At 41.6% G+C, this 9,393-nt stretch overlaps 1 pseudogene; it reads right to left on the bottom strand.

The window, feature by feature from the left end:
• Positions 1 to 5,784: 5,784 nt before the first annotated feature.
• Positions 5,785 to 6,312, bottom strand: LOC100392380 (vacuolar protein sorting-associated protein 37A pseudogene; annotated as a pseudogene).
• Positions 6,313 to 9,393: the final 3,081 nt, after the last annotated feature.

Genomic DNA, 9,393 nt, shown 5'->3' with positions numbered 1-9,393 from the left:
CTTGGGCCAAACTGTCCCAAATCTGTGTAATGCCACCTCCAAAGGATTTAGTGCGTTTGACACATGTCACATTCCCCAGGCGAGAGAAGGAAAGGTGTCTGCACTGGCAAATGATGTATTCAAGGTTTCCAGGTTGGATTGAAGAGGTTTTCTGGCTACCCGGGCTCCTGAACCTGGATTCTCTTATTCTGGCCATGACATTATGGCTCCCAGTGGGACTGCTCTGATGTAATCAGCTATGAGGGAGGCCTGTGGGGTTTCTCAGAGCTGGGACAGGGTGCTGGGGATGACATACCAGGCTTCCCAAGGATGGACACTAGGTGTTTATAAATGAAGTGAGAATCTCATTCTGGAACCAGTGAACTATCCAGAGCTGGAAGGGTCCTTAGAGACATCAGTCTCTTCACCACATTTTATAGATAGGGAAACTGAGGTGCACGTAGGGCCTGGGACATACAGGGACTCAGTCTAGGCTCAGGCATAAGTAGATTTTAGCCCTGGCCCTTCCTCTGGAAGTGTACCTAGGAGATGCCTTTGGGGCAGAAGGAAAGGCTCCCCTGAAGGAGCCAAGTAAGAACAGTTTAGAGGGGCACAGAGCTGGGTTAAGGATAGGTATTGTTCTTTTTGGCTTTTACAGTAGGGTGTGTGCAGGGCAGATAAGGCTCTCAGGAAGGTGGCTGAGGACCTGTGATGAAGAAGGTTGGCTTTCATGCTGTGGAATCCCACATCACTCTGCAGGCAAAGGAAAGTTCTCAGAAGGGGCAGGGTGATGGAGAGTTGTAATAATAACAGCAAATATTTGATGAGTGTTTATACTATGCTAGGCACTATTGTAAGCCCTTTGTTTTAATTTTTATTATTTTTATTTTTAGAGAGGCAGTCTTGCTTTGTCACCCAGGCTGGGAGTACAGTGTTGTGATCCCAGCTTACTGCAACCTTGACTTCCTGGGCTCAAGTGATCCTCCCACCTCAGCCTCCCCAGTAGCTGGGACTATAGGTATGCACCACTATGTCTGGCTAACTTTTAAAATTTTTGTAGACACAGGGTCTTGCTATGTTGTCCACGCTGGTCTCAAAACTCCTGATCTCAAGCGATCCTTCCACCTTGGTCTCCCAAAGTGCTGGGATTACACGCATGAGCCACTGTGTCTGGCCCTATAAACCTTTAGGTGTATTATCTCAATTAATCTTTACTCAAGCCTGTGAAGTGAGTTCTGATCTTAAACATTCATTTAACAGATTACTGAGGCAGAGAGAGAGGTTAAATCATTTGCCCGAAGTTGCCCTTTTGTTGGAGTCAGGATTCTGGCCCCCAACATCTGCCTCAAGAGCCCACCACACTAAAGCTCTGCCTTGCCGCCTGTGAATGTTGTAGGAAGAGCTCCCTGGTGGTCAGAGGTGCAACATCACAGATGAAGATCTGGGGCAGGAAGAATGGCTAGAAGCCGGTGGAATCTCCCTCAAGAACTAAGGCAGAACTACAACCAATGAGAACCACACAGAGTTTGCCAGGATTTCCTGAATCGGAAAAATGACACAATCACATAATCTGCTCATTTAACGTCTCATGTTTATAGGCGAGAACATTGACGCTCAGAGAAGCAAGATGAATTGCCTCCAGGGACAAGCTGATTATCTAGGCTTGAATCCAGATGGCAGGACTCCAGGGACGGGAATTGATTTTAAAATATTAATATGTTAGGCTAAGCACGGTGGTTCACACCTGTAATTCCAGCAGTTTGGGAAGCCGAGGTGGGTGGATAACTTGAGCTCAGGAGTTTGAGACCAGCCTGGGCAATGTGATGAAATCTCATTTCTACCAAAAATACAAAAAAATTAGGTATGGTGGCACACACCTTTGGCCCCAGCTGTTCAGGATGCTGAGGTAGGAGGATCACCTGAGCCTACGAGGTGGAGGTTTTAGTGAGCCAAGATTGTGTCATTGCACTCCAGCCTGGGCGATAGAGTGAAACCTGGCCTCAAAAAATTTTTTTAAAGGCTGGGTATGGTGGTTCACACCTGTAATCCCAGGACTTTGGGAGGCCAAGGTGAGAGATCACTTGAGGTTGAGAGTTCAAGACCTCCCTGACCAACATGGAGAAACCCTACTTCTCCTAAAAATACAAGATTAGCCAATTGTGGTGGTGAATGCTCATAATCCCAGCTACTCAGGAGGCTGAGGCAGGAGAATTGCTTGAACCCAGGAGGCGGTGTCATTGCACTCCAGTCTCAGCAACAAGAGTAAAACTCCATCTCAAAAAAAAAAAAAAAGGTAACAATACTTTCTGGGGACAGTGTGAAATTCTGTGTTTTCTTTTCTTTTCTTTCTTTCTTTTTTTTTAAGCCTTTAAGCCAGTGCAGTGTTGTGCACCTGTAGTGTTAGCTACATACAGGAACCGAGGCAAAAGGATCACTTGAGCCCAAGAGTTCAAGTCCAGCCTGGGCAACATAACAAGACCCTCTCTCTTTGAAAAATAAAAAAGTGTTTAAAATAAGTATATCTTTTGGTACTATTAGGAATTTTTCCTAAAGAATATGTTACAAAGACAATATATTTTATTAACAAATTAATAAAAAATTCCCAGCAATAAGGAGATTAGTCAAGTTAATTATGATATATCTACCCAAAAAATACTATGTAAACTTTAAAAAAGGAGATTATGTTATAGGTTAGGAGCTCTTAACCTGTAATACAGCAATGGGCTTCAGGGGACAGAACCGCCTCAAATTGTGGGTATGATATGGAAAGGTGGATTTGTACGGAAGTGGATGTATAGCCAAGATTTTCAAAGGGATCTGTGATCAAAACAGGCTAGAAACTACGATTAAAGAAGAATATTGAAAAAAACCTTACGTTAAAAAAGGAACATGAAATAGTGTCAACAATTACCAATTCATAGCCAATCTTGTTTATCTCCATTCCCACCCAATTCCCCCTCCTGTATTATTTTGAAGGGAATCCCAGATATCATTTTACTTAGAAAAAACTCAGAATTTGTCTCTCAAAGGACTCTTTTTTTTTCTCATTGAGAACTATTTTAATGCAGTTATGAAAAGGGGAAAAAGTGTCTAGCTCTTGATTTCTCAGATATTGAAGAAGAGGTAGTCATTTCATTTATCAAATATAAGAAAAATTATTCACCATTTTGAAGCTCATCCTAGACTATAAAAATTATTATCACTGCAGAGCAATTACTTTTATCATTATCTGAAGTTATCAGTATATATCCCTTGTCATAGCATGCACCTCTCAAAAAGCCTCGACTCCTTTCCATCACATCTGTTATCATCATGAATCTTTTAGTTCACTTCCAGATGCATCTTTTTGTGTTTTCTAAAGCATTTGATATTATCTTCCTTTCTGACCCTCTTATCCATATTTCTAAAAACAGGCACATTGTTGAGATGTACCTTTTTGGTTAATAGATATATTCTTAAGGAGCTTTTGATTGCTTAAGCTTATCTTTCAGGAATAATCATCGCTTTAACTTTTCCTTAGATAATATATTTTGAATTGTTAGAATAATTTTGTTGCCTTTCTCTGAGATCTAGTCTGTTTCTCTTCATTATTTAAAAATGCTAAAACATAGCTCACTTTTTCTCTAATACTGATTTAATATCTAACAAGGCAGAAGCAACATTCATTCTCCTGGTCTTATGTATACATTTAAGTATTAGCTTTCTCATAATAACAACCTTTTATTACTATTCTAGAGACTACACTACTGACACTGTGGACCAGCCACCAGCCTGATCACAAAGTATAACATTATAAAGTTAGTAAGGTAAAAACATCTGTGAGGGAAAATCCAGTTAAGAACCAGAGAATTTGGTTGTCATGTTTATTTAAGGAAGGGAATAGGTTTTGTAATCTATCATTTTAGAAATTATAAAACTGGCAAATACAATTTAATTCATATTAGTAACATCTCATGACCACTGACTGCTGAAAGTTCTAAAAAGAGTTTCTGTTGTGTTAAAAATGCACATTTAAGGGAGATTCACTCCCCTGTCTTATGAGTAAAAACAGACTTCACTAGGTGACCTAAATGAAACTTAGTGGAGAAAAGTTGCCATGTTTGGACAGAGATAAATGATAGTCACACTGTATGGTTTTAGAGATAAGTGATAGTCATACTGTATGGTTTTAACATATTAGTACATTCCAGAATGTAAAAGGATTAATTTAAACTTTGCAATCTACATCAATATTTTGAATATGTGAATTTTTTATGGGAGAATGCATTACATTTTGCTGAAATGAGAGCAAAGTAAAGAGAAAGGGCAAGAAAGCAACATTGCTGATCTCTCTAATATGACAGATTTGGAGAGAGTGTGGCAGTATATGTAAAGGAAAAAATGTAATTGTGTTGATTATATGTATTTTTTGAGATGGAGTCTTGCTCCATCTCCCAGGCTGGAATGCAATGGCACGATCTCAGCTCACTGCAACCTCTGCCTCCCGGGTTGAAGTGATTCTCTTGCCTCAGCCTCCTGGGCAGTTGGGATTACAGGTGCCTGCCACTGCGCCCAGCTAATTTTTGTATTTTTTAGTAGAGATGGGGTTTTTGCCATGTTGGTCAGGCTGGCCTCAAACTCCTGACCTCAGGTGATCCACCTGCCTTGGCCTTCCAAAGTGCTGGGATTACAGGTGTGAGCCACCATGGCGGGCCATCATACTTAAAAATAGAATATATTAGAGAACTATGATATGAAAGTACTCTGCTAATGTAAAAAATAAAGCAGGTGCAATTCTTTTAGAATATAAACTTTGATCCGAAAAAAAGAAATAAGAATAGAATATGAAACTTGAGCATTCTCTGCTGAGCAGTTCCCAAATTAAGTACAAGGAATTTTTATTCATTTTCTGCAATATACTGTATGTGATAGGGAATACCCAGCTAAAACGATAAATACGTAGAATATAGTGGTAATGGCTTTCACCTTTTTATAGCATGACTTACTTCATGCCATTCTTGTAGCTGTCCACTCTTAGAAACTTTGGGGGCCTTCTTTCATCTAAACTTAAAAGTAATTAAACTTAAATTTAAAAAAAAGAAACTTTGTTACCTAATATTGAGGATGAGGCTTTAATTTCTTTCATTTGGCAGTGTATGTCTGTAATGGAGCATGAAATTGTGTGTGCATTGCTATTGCCTGCTGAAGTTTCTCTTCCCTGGCTCTTCTGCAATGGCAAGTTGTTCTCTTTCTCACGAAGCTCCTGAGAAAACTATCTATTTCCATTTTTCCTTCCAAGAAATCTTCTGCAATATTATCAGGTTCTCCCTTAGCTTTGTGTGCAGCTACTTTCAGCGTTGCCTGGAGGGCACTGGCACTACAGCTCTCACTAAGTTCTTGCTGCTTTTGCTTCTTCTTTCTGAAAGTAGACTCCGTTTGTGTAAGTGATTCATACTTACCTAAAACAGTTTGTCTTTCTGCTTCCAAGCTGGGCTCCAAAAGGAGATTTTTTTTCTTGCTAGATTCTCAATACCTTTTACTAACTCACCTTCGTCAGTAATAATTTGTTTTAGTTGAGGCAAAGTCAGAAACTGTTCTAGTAATACCTTCTCTTATTCATTCATATCTGTGGGTTGTGACACACCTAGTTCTGAGAGTTCTGGAAATGCATCAGGGACATCTGGCATCTTGTAACCAAAACCATTTTGGCTTGTTGGTATTGAAATGTCCATTGTGGGAACAGGTAACGGCAGATCTGAAAGGATGCCAAATGAAGGAGGGGCGGGCTTGGCTGTGGTATGACTTGTTGTTGAAGAAGAAACAGTGTTAGCAACAGATAAAGAAGAGATACTTGTGTTTGCTTCTTGTGGGGGATATAGAGGAAGAAATGGAAAACGAGAAGCATAAGAAGGCATCCCACTTGGGTTACTGTAGAGGTAAGGAAATGCTGTTGAAATAGGAGCTAAAACTGGAGGATTCTTCCAAAACTCATTCAACAGACTAAATAATTTTTCCAAGATCTGAGTGCATCGTAAAATTGCTCCCTAATGGAGAGGTAGCATACACTCCTTGTTTATGCATTAAGTGATGTCGTATTGGTGGATAAACACTGATCAATGGTTTTTCCTGAGGAAATTATGGAGGAAGCAATATATGAATGTTAATTGTCAGTCTGTTTATGGCGAATGGCAATCTGTATTCCACATCTTTCTGTATTTCAGCTATACTGGAGTGTGAGTTACAGAAGGACTCGATCAGGCACTGCTTCTTCTTCTGGAGGCTGGCGAGGCCACCGGGGGACCCAGCTGTGGAGGAGGAGGTGCTCTTGGTGGTCAGGGGAAAGAACCAGCTCATCCTCCTAGGTCCCTGGGCCCCAGGCCCTGGAAGGCTCTGGCCTGCTTCTCCCAGCCGCTAGACCCAGCGGTTGTCCAGCAATAGAGGAGTGGGCTGAGACATCCATGGCCTGAGCATTGGGGACCTCGTCTTCTCTAAGCCAGCCCTGCTTGTGCTCCCCACTTCCTGGGGTTCTGGGGGACATGCTATGAATGGCGGGCAGCCGGAAAGGGGAACTTGCCACTCAGAACAGGCAGTCCCACCTTCACGGTCCAGACGCCCAAGCTCAGCTGGACAGTCAGGCAGCCTGACCACCCGGTGCTCCACCACCCTTGTCACTGTCTCTAAAAGGGCTCTTTTTTCCCCCCCAACCTACAGACAATGGGTACTTCTGAATAAAAGGACTCTTTTTTAAAAGCATGGGTACAATGTTATTATCACACCTTTAGAAAACCTAACAATAATCAATAATTATCATCAAATATCTAGGTAACATAAAGCAAATAATATTCATTGACACCCCCACCCTGGAAAAAAAAAGCCAACCACTCATTGCTAAGTGAGAAAAGGAAAACAGAATAGACTCTGACCCTATTTTGGCAATATACACATCCTAAGGTAACAGTGATTTGGGGTTAGAAAGATTATGGATGCTTTATTAATCCTTAAGTTCTCTGTATTACTTTTTGTTTGTTTGTTTTTTTGTTTTTGAGACAGAGTCTTATTCTGTCACCCAGGTTGGAGCACAGTGGTGTAGTCACAGCTCACTGCAGACTCAACCTCCTGGCTCAAGCAATCCTCCCACTTCAGCCTCCCAAGTAGCTGGGACTACAGGGGCACACCACTACATCCAGCTAACTTTTTTATTATTTGTAAAGATGAGGCCTCCCTATGTTGCCCAGGCTAGTCTCCAACTCCTGGGCCCAAGCAATTCTCCCACCACAGCCTCACAAAGTGCTAAGATTACAGGCGTGAGCCACCAGGCCCAGTCCATATTACTTTTTGAATTAAAAAATAATGCAAAAGGAAGAATAAGATGATAGACTTCTTTTTCAAAGTCGAAATCCTCTGCTTTATGATTTTAGTATTAAGGATTTATCCTGTCCCATCTTGAAATGAAGAAGACACAGCCCCCCAGAGAAGTTAAGGGTCTTGGCCGTAATCTCTGAGTAGGGGGAAGGCTGTGAGGAGAGAGGGGTATCCTGCTGGATTCCCAGACTCTTGGAGGAAACAGAGACAGAGGCCCTGGGACACCTCTCAAGCTCTGGTCCCTGTTGTCCCACTACCTTCACCCTCTTACCTTCCCATCTTTATCAAGCCTCACACATTTGGGGCACTTTGCTGCTGGAGTTGACAGACCAAACGAAACGGTGGGGAGGCAGATAACCAGAGCCCTTTCTTGCCACACCTAGTCCTGTTGGCTTGTCAGGTCTAGAGGAGAAGGCATCTTGTTTCCCCAACACATTCCAGAGTCATGTCCCCCCGGCTGCCTGGCCTCCAGGCCAGGCCCCACCAGCCCCCAAGACTTTCATGGTTGAGACAAAAAAGGAATGAAAGACTTGACATTGTTACACTCCTCTCTCCAAAGTCCCAGTTTTGCTGTGTGCCCTTGGGCAAATCCCTCTCCTCTCTGGGCCTGTGTTTCTGCACCTTGACAGAGAGGTGGCTGGGATAGACAATTTCTGAGACATTCACCCTCCTTCTCCACTCAATTCTGATTTCATTCAGAGTTTTAAAATCTAAATCAGTTAGGAAACAAATCTACCACACTTCTAAATGTCAGCTCAGAATCTCATGGCTCATGCCTGCAATCCCAGCACTTTGGAAGGCCGAGGTGAGTTGATCACCTGAGGTCAGGAGTTTAAGACCAGCCTGTCCAACATAGTGAAACTCTGTCTCTACTAAAAAAACAAAAAATAGCCAGATATGGTGTCAGACCCCTGTAATCCCAGCTACTTGGGAGGCTGAGGCAGGAGAATCACTTGAACCTGGGAGACAGTGGTTGCAGTGAGCCGAGATTGGGCCATTGCACTGCAGCCTGGGCTACAAAGTAAGACTCAGTCTCAAAAAAAAAAAAAAAAAAAAAAAAAGAATCTCATGGCTGTCACTGGCCACCGTGTGAAGGCCAGTCACAACTTTTCTGATGGAGAGGACATGAGGTAGACATTTTACCTCAAGAGTCAGTATACCCCCTACCCCCTACACACACATGAAATAATGTACCCTTTCTTCATAAGATGCACTCTGATAATTTTTATTTATGTTTTTTTAGTTTCTGATTGCAATCCATTAAGATTTTTCACAATCCACAAAACAGCCATCACTTGCACTTCGAAAACACTGATTTGTGTAGCTACACCCCAATTTCTTAGCAAGGTAATACCAGCTGATATAAATACAAGTATGTATATATATAATATGTGTGTGTGTAAATTATTTTTCCCAAACAGATTCCATATTAACTATCTTGGCTTCTCAAACTTGAATGTGCATATGAGTCCCTTGGAATGTTTTTAAAATGCAGATTCTGATTCAGTAGGTCTGAGATGGGGCCAAGATTCTGCGTTTTTAACTAGTCCCCTGGGTGAAGCATCCCAGACATCCATTTCACTGGTCTAACTATTCTCACTGATGAAACAATTTTTTCTCATATCTTTCTTTTCTCTCTCCCTCTTTTCCCATTTTTCTGTAACTGTGTTTGGAGACTTAATGGGTTCAAGTTGCAGCTCTGTCCCCTACCAGCTAGGGAACCTTGAACAAGTTACTTAAATTCTCTGGGCCTCAGTTACTCTACCTGCAAAATAGGGGTGATAACTGCACTTTCTCCTGAAGCACTCTTGAAGATTGAATGAGATAATCCCTGTAAATTACTTGATGCATTCCAACAAATATTTATTGAACATTCATTACCAAATAAACGCGGCTGTTGCTGCCAGCATTTGTTGCCTTGTCCTAGGCACTTTTCCTCATTGACTGTCTCCTTTCAGAGGAGTTATATTTTAAGCTGTATATTTAGTTTGAGTATAACTTTATTTTTTAATTATAAAAATTAGCGTCACAACAAGCGAAATACAATATGACAATAAGTTTAGAAAATGTAGG

This window comes from Callithrix jacchus, chromosome 2 (genome assembly GCF_049354715.1).
Source record: "Callithrix jacchus isolate 240 chromosome 2, calJac240_pri, whole genome shotgun sequence".
Taxonomy (NCBI): Eukaryota; Metazoa; Chordata; class Mammalia; order Primates; family Cebidae; genus Callithrix; species Callithrix jacchus.
Note: the sequence above shows the minus strand (reverse complement) of the source record. Positions and strands in the feature narration are given on the sequence as shown.